The sequence below is a fragment of the Apostichopus japonicus genome, chromosome 3, assembly GCF_037975245.1.
Source record: "Apostichopus japonicus isolate 1M-3 chromosome 3, ASM3797524v1, whole genome shotgun sequence".
NCBI classification, from domain to species: Eukaryota; Metazoa; Echinodermata; class Holothuroidea; order Aspidochirotida; family Stichopodidae; genus Apostichopus; species Apostichopus japonicus.
The window spans coordinates 22576919-22598485 of record NC_092563.1 but is presented as its reverse complement, the minus strand read 5'-3'; the positions used below and the strand labels follow the sequence as shown (position 1 = coordinate 22598485).

Genomic DNA, 21567 nt, shown 5'->3' with positions numbered 1-21567 from the left:
ACAAAAAAAGGGGGTAAAATTAAATGGTGATGGAAATGGTGATAAAATGGTGATGAAATGAGAATGAATGGTGAGGAAAAGGTGATGAAATGGTTATAAAAAAAATGGTGATAAATAAATGGTGATTACTTAAAATGGTGATAACAAAAATGGTGATGTAAATGGTGATGGAAATGTTGATGGAATTGGTTATGGAAATGGTAATGGAAATTACGATGGAAATGGTGATGGAAAAATGGTGATAAAAAAAAATGGTGATGGAAATGGTGATGGAAATGGTGATGGAAATGGTGATGGAAAAGGGGATGGAAATGAGGATGAAATAGTGATAAAATGGTGATAAAATGGTGATGACATGGTGATGAAATGGTGATGAGATGGTGATGAAATGATGATGAAATGATGATGAAATTGTGATGAAATGGTGATGAGAATAGTGATAAAATGGTGATGAAATGGTGATGGAAATGGTGATGAAATGTTGATAAAATGTTGATGAAATGGTGATGAAATGGTGATGAAATGATGAATTGGTGATGAAATGGTGATGAATTGGTGATAAAAAAAGGGTGATGGAATTGGTGATAAAAAAAAGGGTTATGGAAATGGTGATGTAAATGGTGATGAAATGCTGATGAAATGGTGTTGAATTGGTGATAAAAAAGGGTGATGGAAATGGTGATGGAATTGGTGATTGAAATGGTGACAGAAATGGTTATGCAATATGCAATATTTCATTCAAAACACTCTGCAAATTGAAATAAAAACATATAATGAACTCATTGCAATACAAACACATACTTTACTCTTTTGCTTGTGGCAAAAGGCTGGAAGCTGGTGGATTGTGGTAGGTGGTGGTATTTGTTACTTGGTTGCTGGAGACGTCTGGAACATCTATAAATATATAAACTAGAAAAGATCAATCAGGGATTTTATTTTAGTTTAAACACTCTTCAAATCGGCATAAAAAATATATAGTAAAATCATTGCAATACCAACACACATGCGTTATTACTCTTTTGCTCGTGGCAAAAGGCTGGGGCAAGGTAGCTGGTGGAAGGTGGTGGAAGGTGGTGGTATTTGTTAGTTGGTGGCTGGAGTGGTCTGGAACATCTATAAAGTATAAACTAGAAAGAACAATCAGGCATTTCTTTAACAAATCTGCATAAGTATATGTAATAACATCATTGCAATACAAATACAAATACACATACTTTATTACTGTTTTGCTTGTGGCAAAAGGGCTGGTGGCTGTTGGCTGGTGGCATGTGGCTAGTGGATGATGGAAACCTGTACCACCTGCAATATATAAACTAGAAATGAGCAATTAAACTGATTTTTCAATTCATACCAGTACTACACCATTTTTGGTTCTTCTTCTGTTTAGTTCATATCATGGTTCCTTTCGTTCTTCGGTCGATCTGTCGTCTTGGTCCTCGTCCGCATTGTCATCATTCTAGAAGCAAACCAGTAGAGTTGTACATTAAGTTTCTCTTTAATTTTATTTCGAGTATGTCCTCAATTTAAATTGCAATATTCGTAATAATACTGGTTGCTAAATAAGGGAAATCTTTGCAGGTCTCCTGGTACCAGCAGACGTATCCAAGAAAGAAAGTCCCATCAAATAAGAAACGTTCTAGAACGTACCGTACCGTGAAAAGTTTCATCTTCAAGTAAATATATTGACATTTTGCAGCAAAATGAGAAATTTCTTAAGTGTAATAAGTGAGGAAATTAACTTTGTGCTGCCAAACGCCAACATTACTATTTATCAAATGTCACCCACTTCAACATTTGGAAACAAAAAGATAACTTATGCTCACATCAGAAATTCATCATTACCACTGACAATTTGCAGCTAAAACTGATGACGTCATTTCAACACTATATTCAACAAAAGGTTTGATTACGCTTCCATCAGAATGCTATCAGTTCAGCATTTTGCAGCAATAATCCAGAAAAGGATTTTAACATTTTGACGGCACCTTTACTTGTTCACAGGTTACTACAACTGGATTAATCGACAGTAACTGTTAAAATTTGGTTTCTTGTCATAACATAAATAGACGTATAGCCTACTTAACCGCATGAACAAGTTTGGTAAAACATAACATGTTTCTCGTATTAAATATGAATGGTATCTAAGAACATCAATTAGTAGTAGAGCATTTTAGCTAAAGTTTATACTACTCTAAAGAAGGCAATAACCCTAAAATCATTCTTGGTTCATGTGATATATGCCATGCATAACTTCTTTCAACATCTAACAAAATCTTATTTCATTTGGGAGATATGATAAAGATTTAGTGCTTCTTTACACATAAGGCTGGATAACAAACCAAGTTCATATATGACATCATCGAGCTGCATGTGATTCATTGTTCTTCTATTGTCTTTTAATTATTACATTTTTTATATTGCATCAATGATGGTTTTTGTGTAAATTTGTTTTTTCTAAAGCTGAATCTCAAATATTGAACCTCTTTAACACGGTCAACAGTTTACCTAGGGATTATGTCAAAAGAAACCCAAATAGAAAGTATGATTGAACAGAGTCCAACACGGAGATGGGCCAAACACCATGGATATGTATGCTCCACTGACATATTCCTCCCCTTGCATCTTTACAAACAGTAGACCAGGAATATGTGACTACACATTCCTGGATGTAAGCTCTTTACTTGCTTTATAGGATTATACAGATTACACTTAGCATTACCATTAGGTAAAGGCCAACAACGTTGCACTTAAAATATCTGACATCATTGCCTTCTGTTTAATCAACATATTCAACAAAAGGTTTGATTACGCTTCCATCAGAATGCTATTAGTTCAACACTTTGCAGCAAATATCCAGAAAGGATTTTAACATTTTGACGGCACCTTCACTTGTTCATAGGTTACTACAACTGGATTAATCGACAGTAACTGTTAAAATTTGGTTTCTTGTCATAACATAAATAGACGTATAGCCTACTTAACCGCATGAACAAGTTTGGTAAAACATAACATGTTTCTCGTATTAAATATGAATGGTATCTAAGAACATCAATTAGTAGTAGAGCATTTTAGCTAAAGTTTATACTACTCTATTAAAGAAGGCAATAACCCTAAAATCATTCTTGGTTCATGTGATATATGCCATGCATAACTTCTTTCAACATCTAAGAAAAATCTTATTTCATTTGGGAGATATGATATAGATTTAATGCTTCTTTACACATAAGGTTGGATAACTAACCAAGTTCATATATGACATCATCGAGCTACATGTGATTCATTGTTCTTCTATTGTCCTTTAATAATTACATCTGTTATGTTTGCATCAATGATGGCTTTTGTGTAAATTTGTTTTGAACAAATTTAATGCTGAATCTCAAATATTGAACCTCTTTAACACGATCAACAGCTAGTTTACCTAGGGATTGTGTCGAAAGAAAACCAAAGAGAAAGTATGAATGAAGAGAGTCCAAGACAGAGATGGAACAAACACCATGGAAGTACAAGGATGTGCCCACACTGGGCGGCAATGGGTGGCCCCGCCCAGCACTAAAAATTACCGCCCAGCACTGTCTTAAAAATCGTGAATCCCGCCCAGCACTATTTTCATCTAAAATCCCGACATTCCTAACATATGTTCAACATAAACTGGGCCTGGTCTATGCCAAAATCATACAGATTAATAATGCATCAGTTACGCATGCGAGAAACATTACTTACGGCTCTCAATCGGTCCCTTGTAAAATCTCTTTGAAACAAACTAATAACTTTTACCAGGTACGTAATATATTTCACTAAATAAAATAAAAAAAGGAATTTTTTAGCAAAACTAGTACTTGTTTCTGTGCTTAAAAAGCTACACAAGTGCCAGCATTTGGCATCTTGGCACCTTCAAAAATCGGGGGGTGGGGACACACCCTCCCCCTTACACCCCTCCCCTAGGACGGCGATCAGTATAGCGGGCCCTCAGAAAATCCTGGGCAGAATATGCTCTACAGACATATTTCTCCCTTTGCATCTTTACAAACAGTAGACCAGGAATATGTGACTACACATTCCTGGATGTAAGCTGATCTTTACTTGTTATATATATATATATATATATATTTACCATTGAGTAAAGGCCAACAACGTTGCACTTAAATTATCTGACATCGTTGCCTTCTGTTTACATGCATATGGTGTTAAAATTACTTTACAGTTACGCACATTATTAACAATTTCTTTAAGATATGTTGTATTCCTCAGCCAAAACAAAGAAAAAGTAACTTAATTAAGATACTCTATTTAGATTCCTCAACTTACCCGGCTTCACTGCAAAGCAGCCCGCATTCTGTATACAAAGTCTGTAAACAACGTTACACTGCTTCTCTTCCTAAAGTCTGAATGAATTGAATTTCCCGCCCAGGGCGTCTGTCGCGTGCCTTACCTCATTACTATGGATGTTTTCTAGTCTTGTCTTTCATCGAAGTCAGTCAACTATGCATACTAATCTGTTGGAAGCTAGACCAAGTAATCCCCGTACGTTCTGCGTATCTTTTCTTGTGGTTGATTGACTTCGTCAATGACGTCAATGGGTATATTTTGGGATACATGCACTCCACTGCAGTGCTAGATCAAACAGCTGGATCATTTCTATTAGCGGCAAATGATAATTTTCTCCGCTTCAGATTGAATTTCAGATTGAAACTGAATTGAATATTTCAAGATGAACAGTCGATGTTTGGAGATAAAAAGTCTCCAAATTTCGAGGAAGCCGAAATTTCAGAAACAAAATGACAGCTGATTTTGAAGTAAAAGTGCCCTTCCCCCTTCATGTTTATCTTCTAACCGTGCAAATAGTATACGTCATTGAAACCGTCACTCCTTATTGGTCCAAAGTAGTACCAGTAGTTATTATAGGACAGTATGATACATTGCCGCGATGAGACGAGACGGGACATAAGGCTACTAAATGCCGATTATTCGTTTCAAATGAAACAAGGAAAGTTGTGGTATTCAGGGAATTCAGAGATTTAGTTGGAACCGGTAGGCATTTATTTTGGAGTTAATATTGAGTATGTTTATAACTTCTTATCAAAAGATTGTACGTACGCGACTTCGGTCAGCCAACAGATAATAATAGTATTACTATCAAGATATTACACCTTGCTATATATGACTAGGCCCGTAGTACTACTCCTAGTTATTGCCTATACTATAGGCTTGGCCATACTAGTTGAGGTAACGTTACATATTGAGGAAGGTTGACTAGGCCTAACATTAGGCCTATACTTATTGCGAACTTGTGAACTAGTAGCATGGTGACTTCGAAGTTCGGACACTTAAGACTTAAAACACCCCAAAACTAAATCTTCTGGTATAAATCACCTGAAAATATACTTCATATGGTGGGAGAATTGTGTTATTGTACGATACACGGCCAAACTTTCTTTCCTGCAAACTGTTTTCACGTTGTTTTCTAAGAAGATTCTTCGTGATTGTGGAACTGGTATTTCTTTGCTAGAGTATTGCGAATTTCGGCCACGCAACCCACAGTGTGACGCTGGTGATAAAATTGGTGGCGCAGTTGCTCTTTCAGTAATTATAACAGACTTCATATGTCTTTGTCATTTTATTTACAAATATGTAAGTAATTTCTTGCACACGGGTCATTTTGGAGAGAAAATAACTGTAGGCTAGCTTCGTACTTTTTGGTGAAATTTGGCTCTTCCTGTAGGTTTTCATGGTGAAATTGTGTATTTCTTAGGGTGTCCGAACTTCGCAGTATGCCGAACTTCGCAATACTGACTATACTAGTAGTATAGTTGCGGTACGGATGTTTGCAGGCCTACAAAACTAGTGAACTAGCACTAGTAGTAGCACTAGTAGTAGTAGCTAGCACGTACTTTATAGTGTTTAGTTGTTATAAAAAAAGACACGATGTTCTTGATTCATGAAGATTGATTGCCTGTTTATTTCTTACTCGTAAGTGCGTAGCACTGCCATCTTGGAGAGGGCGTACTTCAAGAATACATATCATAAATACATAAAGAATGTCATTACAATAACTGAACACAACATTTCCCCCTCCTTATAACTGAAGTGTAACCCCTGCAGTAGGGTCATAGGATTTTGTTTTCTTCAGAATTCATGTTTGTAAAAGAATACCACATGCATAAATCAACAACTTTAATAAACTTGAATAATAAACATATTAAACTTCAAACTGATCAAATCTCTTGACTACTTTAAACATTAAATTAGTCCATGACATAATCCCTCACCCAAGTGGGTGGTCTACGGTTCCTAATGGGCCGTTCCCTAATTGCTTCCCGTCCTCTGGGCCTCTCACATGGTTCTACTTGACCAGCCACAGGCAAGAGCCACTCTTCATTCCTGCCCTGGTTTGGGGCCCAACCTCCCATGTAGGGAACCAATCGCTCTACATTCCAGGTCTTGCCATCAGACAGAATGTAGGTGCTTTGACCAACTTTCTTGGTTATTTGTAAAGGATCAGAATAACTGCTTTTGCCCTTTGGAATATGTCCTGGTAAGTGGACACGTACCCAGTCATGCACCTTAAATACTCTGTGCTTAACCCTCTTTCTCTTGTCAAAATATTGCTTGCTCTTAGTCTGCGCATGCTCTACACGCTCTCTAACTCTATCTGGGTCAGTCTGTGTAGGTACAGGGGTTGCTCCCACTATATCTAATTTGGTTCGCAGATGACGACCATGCAATGCCATCTTTGGGGATTCCCCCGTTGTAGCATGAGGGGTACTCCTGTAAACACACAGAAATTCTCGCACTGCCCTTTTCCTATTGGTGTTCTCTAGCCTTGCTGTTTGTAAGTAACCCTTGAACACCCTATTGAATCGCTCTACCGTACTATTCCCTTGAGGGTGGTAGATAGCGGACATTCTATGTACTATGTTCCTCGAACGCAAGAATTCTTTAAATTCATGAGAAGTAAATTGTACACCATGGTCCGTCACAATCTCTTTAGGGTAGCCTTCCCTACTGAACACAGTTAATAAAAACTCTATCACCGTGCTTGATGTGACAGTATCCGTAAATGCAACCTCTGGCCACTTAGACTTGTAGTCTATCAGGGTAATTGCAAATCTGCATCCTAATGGTGCAGTCTCATCGGGACCCACAATGTCCAATCCCAGTTTGTCCCAACTACATTCTGGTAATGGTACTGGCTGCATTGGAGCTACTCTTGTGCTCACCGACTTATCAGCCAAGTTGCATGTTGCACAATGCTTTACCATTGTGGTAACCTGGCTGTCCATGCCTGGCCACCAATATAGCTTCCTTATTCTCTGTTTTGTCCTTACCATACCCTGGTGTCCCTCATGGGCCATGCTAACTATGATACTTGTTAGTCCTGTAGGGACTACAACTTTTTCACCCCTGAATATGATATTGTCATGCACTGACAATTCATCATGCACACTGTAGTATGGCTTCACTATATCATCTACTCCTGATTTACTCTGAGGCCATCCCTGCTGTATGTACCCTTTTATAGTTTGGCAAGCCTCGTCCCTATTAGTCTCACTTTGTAGCTGAGTATAGGTAACGCTACTCTCCTGTAATACTGTTTGACATACCGCAGCAATGTCGTCATCGTCATCATCGACTACGCCAATTGCTGGGTTATGTTCCACTGGCAAACGGGATAGGGCGTCTGCCACTTTATTTTCTATACCAGGTTTGTATTCCACTGTATAGTTGTAATGACAGAGGCGTGTAGCCCAGCGGGCAATCCGCATTGGCCTATGGCCCGTTCCACTAGTGGCTAACAATGTAGTCAATGCCCTATGATCTGTCCTTAGGACAAATGGTCTACCCCATAAGTATGTATGCCATTTTTCAATCGCCCATACACATGCCAAGGCCTCCCGTTCTCCCACTGAATATTTCTGTTCTGCAGCGGTTAGTTTACGGGATGCAAAACACACAGTGACCTCTTGCCCCCCTTGAATTTGTGACATTACAGATCCAACACCATACCCACTAGCATCAGTTGTAACAATGGTCTCCCTATTCGGATCAAATAAGGCTAGCGCTGTACTATTGATGATTTCATGCTTTACTGCCTGAAATGCCACTTCGGCCTCCTTTGTCCATTCAAAGGCATCAGCTACCATTGTATCCCTAATGTGCTGAACTCGCATGGCAAAGTGGCGAATAAATTTGGAGTAATACCCCACCAGCCCCAAGAAAGATTTCACTTGATCCCTATTTGTTGGGGTGGGTGCCTCATTAATTGCTCTCACCAGGTCTGGGTTTGGAGATAGTCCCTTATGATCCACCACGTGACCCAAGATTTCAATTGACCCCACATTGAACTCACACTTAGAGTTCAGTTTCATCCCCACTGACCTGAGTTTGGTCAACACTGCATGCAATCTCTTATCATGCTCCCCCCTGTTTACACCATATACAATTATATCGTCAATGAAACATTGGACTCCTTGAATCCCCTGTAAAACAGAGCTCATGACACGTTGAAAACAGGTAGGAGCTGAGGCCAGGCCAAAGCAAACACGCTTATAACGATAAAGGCCTTCGTGTGTCACAAACGTTGTTAAGTAACGTGAACTCTCTTCTAACTCAAGCTGGTAGTAAGCCGACTTGAGGTCTAATTTTGAGAAAAATTTGGCATTCCTAAGCTCAGACAGGAGCTCATCAATATTCGGTAGGGGGTATTTTTCAATCACTACCGCTTCGTTAACTTTTCGCAAATCAACACAAATACGGATCCCCCCATCCTTTTTCCACGCTACTACTACTGGGGATACCCACTCGGATGCCTCCCGAACTGGTTCAATGACCCCCTCGTCTGTCAGACGCTTCAGCTCATTCACAACTTTACCCCTGACTGCAATGGTATGCGTCGTAGTTGCTGTTGTACTGGCTTGAAGCCAGGCTGAAGTTTTATTTTGTGGGCATAGCCTTTGATTCGCCCCACACCATCAGAAAATAAATCCTGAAATTGCCCTGTAATGGCACTTGAATCATGTGTGTAACTGTTAGCATCATTACTGCTGACTGTACCATCCTTCAGTCTAAGTGTAGGCCTATGTCTAGTAGTTTTACCATGACTAATACCTGTGTTATTATCACTACTAGTGTCAGGGCAAGTGTTAGGCTTATAACCCTTGCTACCCTTCATAACACCGGGCACACTAGGCATAGGTGTAGGCCCAACATCACTTGTACCCACCTGTAGACATGATAATGATTTGCCATCCAACTGTAAGCCTAGTCCTTGGATGACATCTTTACCTATAAGGGAAATCCCCACCTCAACAACATAAATGTTGGCATGCATGCTCTTTCCTTTATGGCCTACTTTGGCCGTAAAACAACCTAAAGTTTGGATAACAGTGTTGTTGTAGGAAACAAGTTTCTTGTTTATTGGACCGAGGGATTCCCGCAAAAAATACTTATCAAACCTTCTTGCATTCATGAGGGTAATATCACTGCCTGTGTCCACCACAAACCTCAGACTGATGCTGTTGATTTCCAGGTCACAGACGATGCTCGGTTTCGCGGAACCGGCTTCAACCGCTGGTTCTGTAACGTTAGAAATTCCCAACACCTGTACACTATCTGCTCCTTCATCGGTAGTACGAGGATTATGTAGCGTACTGCTCTGTGTAGAATCCACCTTTCGAACACTCGCATTATTGTTGTTTTGTAAACAAACCCTCGCGAAGTGTCCTGTTTTACCACACGCGTCGCACTTAGCATTCTTTGCTCTGCATAGATGTGACTTGGCCAAATGTTGTTTCGATCCACAGCGATAACAACACTTGCGCCCTCTGTTATCTGGAGTGTTCTGGTTTGTAAAACTAGAATTTCCCCGAGACTTTGTGAACTGCGACTGCGAGTCTCTAGCATCTCCTGATCTATGGTTGGAACGGTCAGAGTTCTTGCCCCTCGTAAACTTGACATTTGCGCACGTCGCTTCTTCAGGCATTTTCCCAGATATGGAACGGGAGTCTCTTACTGCTTGTTCCACCTGTCGGGCGGTTTCTATCGCTTTGGGTAACTTCAAATCCGTTTCCAAGAGTAGTCGTTCTCGTATACGTGTCGAGTTCGTTTTTTCGACGAGTTGATCCCGCAACATCTCGTCCAGGAAGGTTCCGAAATTACAAGTCGAAGACAACTCGCGTAATGCAGACATGTACGTGTCTACCGGCTCACCTGTTAGTTGTGCTCGCTTTCTGAAACGGTAGCGGGCTGCCACGACGTTTACTGTTGGTTCAAATCGTTTGTCCAAAACTTGGATAGTCCGATCGTAAACATCCTCGCCTTCTACAACGGGAAGGTCTGGCAATGTGTAGAAAATTCGCTGTCCTTCTAGTCCAAGCGAATGAAGCAGTATCGCCTGCTTTCGTCCGGCGGATGACGTATCCGTACCTGCCGCTAGCATGTAATTACTGAACATGCGCTTCCATTGCGGCCACAGTGTAGGCGGCTCTCCAGGGCTTGATAGAAAAACGGGCGGAGGGAGTAGTCCTGAGGTAGCCATGATTGTAAAAACACGTCCAAATTGTAAAATTTTCTCCTCGTCGCCAAATATAGTGTTTAGTTGTTATAAAAAAAGACACGATGTTCTTGATTCATGAAGATTGATTGCCTGTTTATTTCTTACTCGTAAGTGCGTAGCACTGCCATCTTGGAGAGGGCGTACTTCAAGAATACATATCATAAATACATAAAGAATGTCATTACAATAACTGAACACAACATACTTGCGGTAGGGGGGTTTAGGCATACAATTCCACAGGCAATATAAGTATTAACCGCACTTAATATGCATGGCTAAAACCTTACAATGGCGTAAACAAGTTTGTTACAAATACTAGGCTGAAATCAATATTTTCTTTCATTTATGTTATCACCAAAGATGGTGTACTTGTGGATAAAGAGGATGAAGCAGAGAAACAAAGATGCTCTCGTAGTCGTACCTCTCCTTGAAATGGAGCCAAACACAGCCATCAAAGTGGTGAAGAGAAATGGAATGTTGGGTAAGTGACAATTTAGCTCCAACCTATCCAAAATAGTCTGTTGACATGAATATAATCAGCAGTGTTTCGAAATGTGTGTATAAAAGTTGGGGGATGATTTTTTTTCATCAAACACACTAATTAAGCCTACCTTTGTTCATGGGAAGGATTTCCCTGGTTCCTTCAAATATAACATTTGAGGTGTTCAAATCGCAGATTCCCCATCAGTTGACAGGAGTAATTTTACTTTTGAAAGACGTTTCAACTTTGCTATTAACATGGATGATTCTTAAACAATCGTTAACTATCAAACAGGTGGCCTAGTGTTGTGCGGGATCCCGGTAGTCAAGTGAATACCGGTATCCTGATCCCGGTACTGACTAATCCCGATCACAGGGCAATGTGTAACTACTGCCAGTATTGGGAAAACAACCGGTTATTAAATTCGTTTCGGTATCATTCCCGGGAATCCCGGACAAAATAAAAAATATCTACGTGTAACTATTTGAAATAAATAAAAGAAAACACGTTTATATCTGGTTTCTGTGTTCTTAGTTTGAATAATATCTGATCAATTTACACACTGGCCTAAACCTATATATTAACGAATCAACTTTTCTCGTAGTAATTTGGACCTAAGCTACACCAAATATCGAACGTTACTTAGGCTCAGCATGTTACGGGACCTCAAAGTTATTCTGAAATTTTCATCATTTATTCTTCCTTCAAACGATGATTGTGAAGGTTCCCATGTACAAAATCTTACCCTTATGCATTTCACCACATTTTGTTATAATAATTAAAACGATTTAATAATTTTTGAGCCAAAAGCAAAGGGAGTATATGCCAGTTTAAATCCATCTTCGCACGGGACTGTATATTATTATAGCCTAGTGTACGGTACTGGTACACACTGCTGTGCGGTACTTGAGACTTGATGCTGTAATGAATTGGATTCGTTTATTAATGCGGGGGTTCCACGATGTCATATCTAGTTATCTTTCGCTACTTTTTTAATTTTTAAGAACTATTGTACGAAGATTGGTATTGTACGTATTGAAAGTACTGTTAATTTTGTGGGGGTAAACAACAGCCAATTAACGATATAAATAAATCCGTACTATTATGTATGTAGTTTATAATCTCGTATTTACGTAGCCCCTACGTTACATTATTATTGTCTGAAGTTCCAAAGACTTGGGGACTTGTTGATAGTTAAACAAATTTCAATGTGAACTCTTGAACTTAAAGTAGTAGTAGTAAGTCGAGTCCTGTCTATCCAACATGCTCAGTGATTCCCGTTAAATTAAATTTAGGTAACAATGCATGAAAACTAGGCAGGCATTGGCCGATCCTACTGTACCTCTAAGCCTACCTCGAAAGTTACGCCGTATTACCCGTATACACCTCGCAAGAAAACCACGATAACCTTAAATGAAAAAACATTTTTTTGCACTTGACGATTTGACTTCTCCCAAAATGCAATGATAAGGTCTAGACCCAGTACTTCTTGATATATATATTGAGTTTCCAATTAATAGTCAAAATAGTCGAAATTTGCTACGCTTACATAAAATATCTATAGTATATATATTACACGTGGAAAAACCCGAGTTTTTACACACATAATTCCCATTGACATTGGTCACATCACAAAAGTAGGTCATCGACATTCGAACTTGGCAACTTGCCCAAGTTCATTGCACCATGGGAACGACAACACATTGAACATGATGGTAAACTTTCCCGCCTTCTGGACGCCGAGTGTAAACTTTGGTGTAATATCCAAATTATGAATGGTACTGCGCTGCTTGGTTAAAACTTAAACTATTGCGACACATACAAATTTTGGGAAGCTGTTGTAGAAGTAACTTTTGTATCAAATGTAAAGTACTGTATGTTAGGCCTTCTATAATTTATAAAAGAAGGTTTTCCTCAGGTGATAGGGAAAAGGGGTGTTTCGGTGAACTCGATCTCTTTGTATAGTACTTGGATACTTAAAATGACCAAGTACATGCAGTTTCTATTTCTCTTTAGTAAGCTCTACATAGCATCCCAGTACGCATCACACTGGCGGTCCGCTGGCGTAAAAACGCTGGCGGTAAAACGCTGGAGGTCCGCCAACGGACCGATAGACATTGCTGCTTGGAAAAACCCAGCGTATTGCCGACAGCGGACCAACAGCGTATCGACGTCGTAAAAAAGCTGGCGGTTACACGCTGGAGGTCCGCCAACGGACCGATAGACATTGCTGCTTGGAAAAACCCAGCGTATTGCCGACAGCGGACCAACAGCGTATCGACGTCGTTAAAAAGCCGGCGGTTACACGCTGGAGGTCCGCCAATGGACCGATAGACATCAATTGCTGCTTAGAAAAAACCCAGCGTATTGCCGACAGCGGACCAACAGCGTATCAACGTCGTAAACAAGCCGGTGGTTTCACGCTGGAGGTCCGCCAACGGACCGATAGACATTGTTGCTTGGAAAAACCTAGCAGAATTCCGACAGCAGACCGACAGCGTAACGCCGTAGAAAATTTCCCACAAATATTATGTTATGAAAGTCACTCAGCAATTTACACAAGTTCACATACACATTGACCATCGGGTCTGTCCAAAATCTTAAGTCTCTATGTGAAAGTTTAGTTAAAGATGAGTTTCTATTAAACTATTTTACCCGTGCTTTTTGTATATATTTGTTCCTGTGGAGAGAAAAATTAAGAATACTTGGATTTTGTGTAGTATTATAGGCCAGGTTTAGGTGCGGCTGCATGGGCTTATACGTTATTAGGCAACGGCTGGTGGTCCGCTAACGGACCGATAGATATTACAGCTGGCTTGTAAGTCCAGCGGAATGCCGACAGCAGTACCGCCGGAGGAAATATTGGATAGCTTTTGTGCAGAATTGGCGGGAAGTTACCTTACCAAACTGGCACAATTAACAGAATAATATTTTCCTAAAACCTATATTCGCCAATAACTATAAGGTAATTAAAGATTGAGCTAACTCAAAGTAGTTAAATGTTGCTTACCATCCAATGTTATATATATTATCATACACTACATAATATTTGAAGGGGAAAAAAATACTGATCGAACGAGTCTGACGGATACCACATGAAGAAATCTTGGCAAGCATTTGGGCAAAATGGGCGGGTAATACCCTTAACCACAGGAACACTTACAAAATAATATTTTCAACAAATTCAAATTCTGAAATAAATATTAGCAATAACGTTATAAGCGATATTCAAATACTTTAATTAATTTCAACTATCCCAAGAAGTATTTATTAATCAACAATTTAGCGTAGTTGAGAGAAAACAGTTCAGAAAACATTTTTCACTGATCGAACGAGCCTAGTATAACTGGCATCCAATCGCTAAACCGCAATGCTCAGTGTCCTCAGATATAGCAGCTAGTTTGAAAAGCGTTCGCTTTCGTAATCCGTTACAACTCTTTCGATGTTGGATATCCTGATCAATTGTTTTGAAAGTACTTGCAGTCTGCAGATACAAATTTGCTTAAGAGGTATGTACCTGTTTTTTCTTACTAAGGGTTGACAGTTGTACATTTGATTTCGCAAGTATTTGAAGTGACTATTTTTTAAATAAACTTAGACGTAATCTAGCGTTAGGCTAGAATGTATCGCTTAATGAGAAGCCTTTCGCGGTGTATGAATTACACCTAGCCTACATTTGTAGGTGTTAATTGTGTTAGGCTGAGCAATAACGATCACACATAAAGGTAAACTAATGACCGTTGTTTGTATAATAGCTAGGTTATGCAATGTTATGCCGAAACATTTGTTTGCTGACTGTATTAGAAGAAAAATGTTATCTGCAGAAGGTTAATACTGTTAATATTACTAGATGACTATGGAAGGCTTCCTCCTAATTTTAAATATCATATTCTGAAATATATATTACTTTACTAGTAGTACAGTACTATAGTCAGTATTGCGAAGTTCGCCATACTGCGAAGTTCGGGCACCCTAAGAAATACACGATTTTCACCATGAAAACCTACAGGAAGAGCCAAATTTCACCAAAAAGTACGAAGCTACAGTTATTTTCTCTCCAAAATGACCCGTGTGCAAGAAATTACTTACATATTTGTCAATAAAATGACGAAGATCTATGAAGTCTGTTATAATTACTGAAAGAGCAACAGCGCCACCAATTTTTACCAGCGCCACACTGTAGGTTGCGTGGCCGAAATTCGCAATACTCTAGCAAGAAATACCAGTTCCACAATCACGAAGAATCTTCTTGGAAAACAACGTGAAAACAGTTTGCAGGAAAGAAAGTTTGGCCGTGTATCGTACTATAACAAAATTCTCCCACCATATGAAGTATATTTTCAAATGATTTGCACCAGAAGATTTAGTTTTGGGGTGTTTTAAGTCTTAAGTGGGCGAACTTCGAAGTCACCATCCTACTACTAGCTAGTAGTGGTAGTACACTAGTACTAGGGGCCTAGGCCTAGTTTTAAATCATTTGGCAGTATTGAAAAATCATGGTCATCCATAACTTTTAAGAAATAATGTGCTGTTTTATTTGTTTATAGCTAGGCCTAGGCCTAGGCTAGTTAAGAAGGTAAAGACTCAATGTTAAAACCTTATTAATAATAATAATATAAGTATGGTTGTTTTTAAATATCAGGAATGGGTTGGTGGTTAAATCTTTTTGGATTTCATGTTTAGTGCTTAGGCTTCAAAGTTTTTGTGACAAATTAAGCATTTTGGAGAACAATAGGTCATCGTCATCATAGTTTATGAGTACTCCTGTGGAGTATAGTGATACCCAGTAGCGTAGGAAGGTACTTTTGAGTGGGGGGCTGAAGACTGATGGCCGGCCTGGGGGGAGGGTGCAATATGGCACACTTCAACACCCACTCAATTTTGTAAACTTAATTTTGTATTGTCACCTGGCCTTAGATGCAATTTGGTGCTCCAAGTGAGATTTTTTTCTCATTTGGGAATGAAAAAGGGGTTTTCTGACTTGCGAAGCCAGGGGGGGGGGGAGGGCGTAATGATACTTCCGCCCCTCCACATTTTTCACTGGGGGGCTGGCGCCCCCATCCCCCCCGGTTCCTACGCTCTTGGTGATACCAACCAACACGATAATGAAAAATATTTCATATCTAGCCTCTAGGCTTCTAAAAAAATTGTGGCTGCCTTATCTCTTTTTGTTGCTTTTTGTCTTAGCTACTGTCAATTTGAAATATTTGCATTGGGTCTATTCCATGTGCTCAGTTTCTGGTGAATCATTCTTCACATGATTTCCAAGAAAATAACTGCCTACATTGAAGTGATCCTCAGTTAAAGTAAAGTATATTTGCCCAATAGCTGAACTGCCTCTGTGCTATGTCTGTACTGCGTGCCACTATTTAACTCTATGGAAAGTTACTTTAAAGGGTTCAAAGTTTAAAGTGCTGCGGGGAGAACTGTTTAAATTCCTTGGCAATAAATCATTGAAAGCATAGTTAGTAGAGGTAGTTTAGGTTCAATTTGCCCCTCTATTGTATTCCTAGATGAATTAAATGGCAATGAAAGTAGATACAACTTTCGGCAAGCAGGAGGGTATGTTATTCTGTTTAAAAAGCTCTGCAGACAGAGTAACGAATAACATGATTTGTCTGTATTTGATGATGTAAATTTGACCTTATATAATAGTTCTCCCCCCCCCCCCCCCAAAAAAAAAAAATTAATCCAAGGGTTAATGCCCATTGTTAGTAATGGATACAGAATGAAGAGCTCTAGATTATTGTTTTTGGTTCTTATTTTGCAGTAGATTAACAGGGAAAAAATGACTCATGTGAAATCCCTGGCGAACTAAACAAGGAAAATACAAAATGAGGTTGATGGGCATGTCAACACTGTTTTACAAGAAACAAGCAATAATGATAACAACTTTGAGCTGCATGATGACACAGTTGAAGTTAAGAGTGAAAGGATTCTAAGTATATAAAGGAGTGACAGATAGCCATTCCTCTCCTGCACAATATGTTGTTGTGAACTTATTTACTGTTAACTTTAATTTGAAGTATGGAAACACCAAAGTATGCTGCTGTTGTTGTTTTTTGAGGAAGATGGAGTCAGCAGATTAAATCACAATTTATCAATTTTTCCAGATCAGGATTTCAGGAACTAAGTTAGAAGCCAGCGCGTTACTATTCCTGTGGGATCTTTGGAGGAATTTAATAACCTGGATGACTCTATTGAAACAAACAAGGCTTTGGAAAGATATTTGGTAAGTCAGTTTAAAAGTGTAAGGAAAGTAATCAGAAAACAGTTTTCCAGAGTGTAATGTTAGTTTATCATTATAAATTTGAAGCCAAGTCAGGTTTTATTGTGTCAGTGGTCTGTACAAAATAAAATATTTCCTGAGGGGCTAATTTCCTTTTACTGGGAGAAAATTAAAACTGTAAGGTAGTAACAGACATGAAAGCATTTAGGTAACAAGAGTTCGGCCAGAACTGATTTTACATTGCGGTGCATTCTACAAAAGTGGGCTGTTAAATCAATCTTGTTTTTGACTGGACCCAGAAAGGAACATTGCAGCACTGCATTGCTAGTTCCTCTTAAAATATTGATAAGAAATTAGCAAAAGATGCCAAAGTTTGGATGAAATAGAATTACTTGAATATTTCTGTTTGTATAATAATTATTGAATGGTTTCTGATTAACTTTTCTTTCTTTTTGTTGTTTCAAGAAGAGAAGACTATCAATTCTTGGTGGCAACACGTTGAAGGATTGCGTTAAAAGAATCATGGGTGATTTATTGGCAAATGCAGTTGCTACCACACTGAACTGGACATGTACCACTGGGAAAACAGCCTTTGCGAAGCTGCATGTATGAAAGTGAGTTTATATGTGTCATTTTTGTTTTCAGCAGCAGTGAAGAGAACCTAGAGTTGTGGGGAGGGGGTTGTGCATTTGACTCATGGATCGGCCAGCTTTTCAATGCAAAACCCCATCAACGAGAATTCTTGCTTTAATATACATTGAATTCTGGTCATTTAAATAAGTTACTACAAATATATTTTGATGTAAGATGTGTTGTTTCAGATGCAGTTGAAAAGCAGCATTCAGCATTGATTTTAAAGTTAATTCACCATATGATTTTATTGACCAGTCCATTGTCACTTTCTTTCCCAATTGATGGGACCTGGATTTGCAACAGTAATGCATGTGTTCAGTATAAAATGAAAGAAGGTGACTGTCAAATGCAAAGGAAATATTTCGTATATCACTGAAAAAATGGTAAATGTGTGAAAATGTGAATAATGTAGTTTAACCAATTGTGATCATAATGTGAGACCCCAGCCGATACTCATAGCTAGTGTTACAGTTGGCACAGTAATTATCAAAAAGATGTGACACATTGAACTAAGAGTCAGACAGGTGAAAATTTGCAGTAATTTAAAAAAAACATTTTTAGTATATTAAATTTTATAATTATTATTATTTTTTTTTTAAATTTGCATTTACAAAAAACTTGCCACCTGTAACACATGTGTTACGAGCAGTTACAGTAGTAACTGATGCATGGTTGTGGAACATGAACAGTAGTAACTGTCCTAGCTATGAGTATCAGGTAACCCATTATTGGCTTCATTTTACTGCTTGTGTAGAATGCAATCTTTTATGTAATGTTTTGTGTAATGTGTTTTGTATTAACAGAAGCTGTACGGAGGAACTGCACAATCGACTTCATCTGATATTCAGGCGGCGGTGGTTAGATTTCTGAAGGATGCATCTGATTGTGAGGGAGGGCGAAAATCTCGGACTTCACCACAAACAGTTGACGAGTGAATTTCTTTAGTGCTGTTGCAATATTTAACGCTGGAACTCATTTTCTCGCTTTGTAATTTATAGGCGTAATAAAATGATAGCAACTAATTTCACTGTGTTAGTCATTATTTCTTCATATGTAACCGCATGTGTAATTCAGTAAAATCTGCAGGTAGACCAATAGCTCTGTTCTAGTAGTACACCCCAAACAAGCTGGCACTCTTGCTAGCATTCCCTTGACAATGTGCTGGGACAAAACCCGATATTTGACGGACAGTTTTCTACCGGAACACAGATATTTGGTTAGCAATTCATGTGAATATCTCTGCCTAGCGGGTTGCTGGCGAAATACCAGATTTGGGCTAGCAGGTCGCCAGAACACTGGATATTAGCTAGTGGATAGCCAGTGGCTTTCTCTGACAGAAATTCAGCGGTACTCCGGTGGTAAGCTTGCGTTTCTCCGGCGGTCTGCTGGTAGTACACCGGCGGAAAACTGGCGTTTCTTCGGCGGTCTGCTGGTGGAACACTGACGGTACACCAGCGGTACGCTGGCGTTTCTTTGGCGGTCTACTGGTGGAACACCGGCGGTACGCTGGAGTTTCTTCGGCGGTCTGCCGGTGGAACACTGGCGGTACACCGGCGGAACGCTGGCGTTTCTTCGGCGGTACGCTGGCGTTTCTCTGGCGGTCTACTGGTGGATCACTGGCGGTACACCGGCGGTACGCCGGCGTTTCTTCGGCGGTCTGCTTGTGAAACACTGGCGGTACACCGGCGGTACGCTGGCGTTTCTCCGGCGGTCTTCTGGCGTAGTCGCCGGCGGACCGCCGGATTAAAGCCGGCCAAATCTCTGGCGTTCCGCCGGCTTTCCCCGCCGGTGGACCGCCAGTGGTGCAGCTGGCGGCCGCCGGTGGACCGCTAGCATGATGTTATCTGGGATTTTTATCCTTTGTGGATCTTTATTGGAATAAATACGAAATGTATTGTTTTACGCCAGTATTTAACGGTAAGCAATTTCTTAAATTGTTGACTGAGCTTCAAAATTCATTTTCAAACAAGTCTCTTAATTTTCATGAAGGTTTTATAAAAATCGACATACAGCTAGGGAACGAAAGTTGTTCTATATGATCCAAATAAAGTACATGTTTCTCGTACTGAAATCTGAAAAAAAACGGGCGGCCATTTTTCTTCTTGTCATGCGCTGATACTAGTTTGGAATATGTTCCAACCTTTACAAAATAATTTTTAAGGATAGTTTAGATTTCTTGTTATCCGAATAGAAACTCGGGAATCAGGAAAAAGGAGGCCCATTGCACGGACGAGAAACATGTTTTGTTTTTAACCGGCCGTGCTTCAAATTTGTTGGGTGGAAGTTTTTTTTCTTTTCATTATGTTGGAACCAAAAAATTTGGTAAATTATATAAAAAATTGACACAAGAAACGCTTAGTAACACTTTATTATTTCTTCAAAATGTTGCCAACTATTCAAAGTAAACTTATCCTCCGTGGAACATGGCGGCAATTTGTGTGTCAACGATCGAGATTATATGCGATTGTACTTGTTTATACGTCTTTATACGATCATGTGCCCGCACACATGTCCAGTTATACGTGAGTGGTACTTTAGGCTATGCATATTGAATGTATGACATTGAATCTCGTAACTAAGTGCTTTGAACCATAGATGAAAGTTGAGGAAAATACCGGTTGTAGTTACGATACCGGTATTCATGTTGCAACACTACAGGTTGTGTGAAATCCGACAACCGCACACAGCTAAGGTGGCCTCCCAGCAAACACATAACATTATCATAACATTTTTAAAAGGTCGTAGAAACGTTATAACAAAACATTTTTATATTATATTTATATAACGTTATTATGATGTTATTTTATAACATAAAAATGTTTTAAAAATGTTTAAAAAATGTTTTGTTTTCAATATTATTTCAAAATGTTGTTAAAATATCATAAAAATATATTCTACCGTTAATTAGATGGAAATATGCATTGTGGGTATATGATGCATTAAAACTACGAAAACAATGGCACTTCATCAAATGTGATTCACATATGCTAATAAACTTGCATGTTAATAATAATATTTTAAAAACATTTTTAAAACGTCTTGCTATATAAAATATCTTCCTAATGTTATAATAATATTTTCTTAAAACGTTATATCATCATGTTTTTAATTTGTTATACAATAACATTGAGGAAAATGTTTTAAAATGTTTTAAAAATGTTTTACCTACAACACTATATCAAAATGTTTTTCAAATATCATATAAATATTTTCTAATGAAGTCAGATAAAAGTTTGCATTGTTGGTACATACGCAATAAAATTAAATAAAAAGGACTAAAAACAAACATTGCCTGCACCCTCAAATTGATTCAAATAGGTTCACAAAGTTTTATATTAAAAACGTTTTAAAAACATTTTTATAACGTTTTGCATCACAAAATATCTTTAAAATGTTTCAATAATATTTTCTTAAAACGTGATATCATAATGTTTTCAATGCGTTATACAATAACATTTGTAAGAAATGTTTTTAAAATGTTTAAAAAATGTTTTACCTTCAGCATTATATCAAACTGTTGTTCAAATATCATATAAATATTTTCTAATGAAGTCAGATAAAAGTTTGCATTGTTGGTACATACGCAATAAAATTAAATAAAAAGGACTAAAAACAAACATTGCCTGCACCCTCAAATTGATTCAAATAGGTTCACAAAGTTTTATATTAAAA

The 21567-nt window shown here is 38.7% G+C and overlaps 1 long non-coding RNA gene across 1 annotated transcript; it reads left to right on the top strand.

Moving 5' to 3' along the window:
- The first annotated feature begins 13381 nt into the window (after positions 1-13381).
- LOC139965500 (uncharacterized) lies at positions 13382-19704 on the top strand. The gene is made up of 4 exons (XR_011792272.1): positions 13382-14542; positions 17147-17265; positions 17728-17876; positions 18699-19704. It is a non-coding gene; the product is annotated as an uncharacterized lncRNA (long non-coding RNA).
- Positions 19705-21567: the final 1863 nt, after the last annotated feature.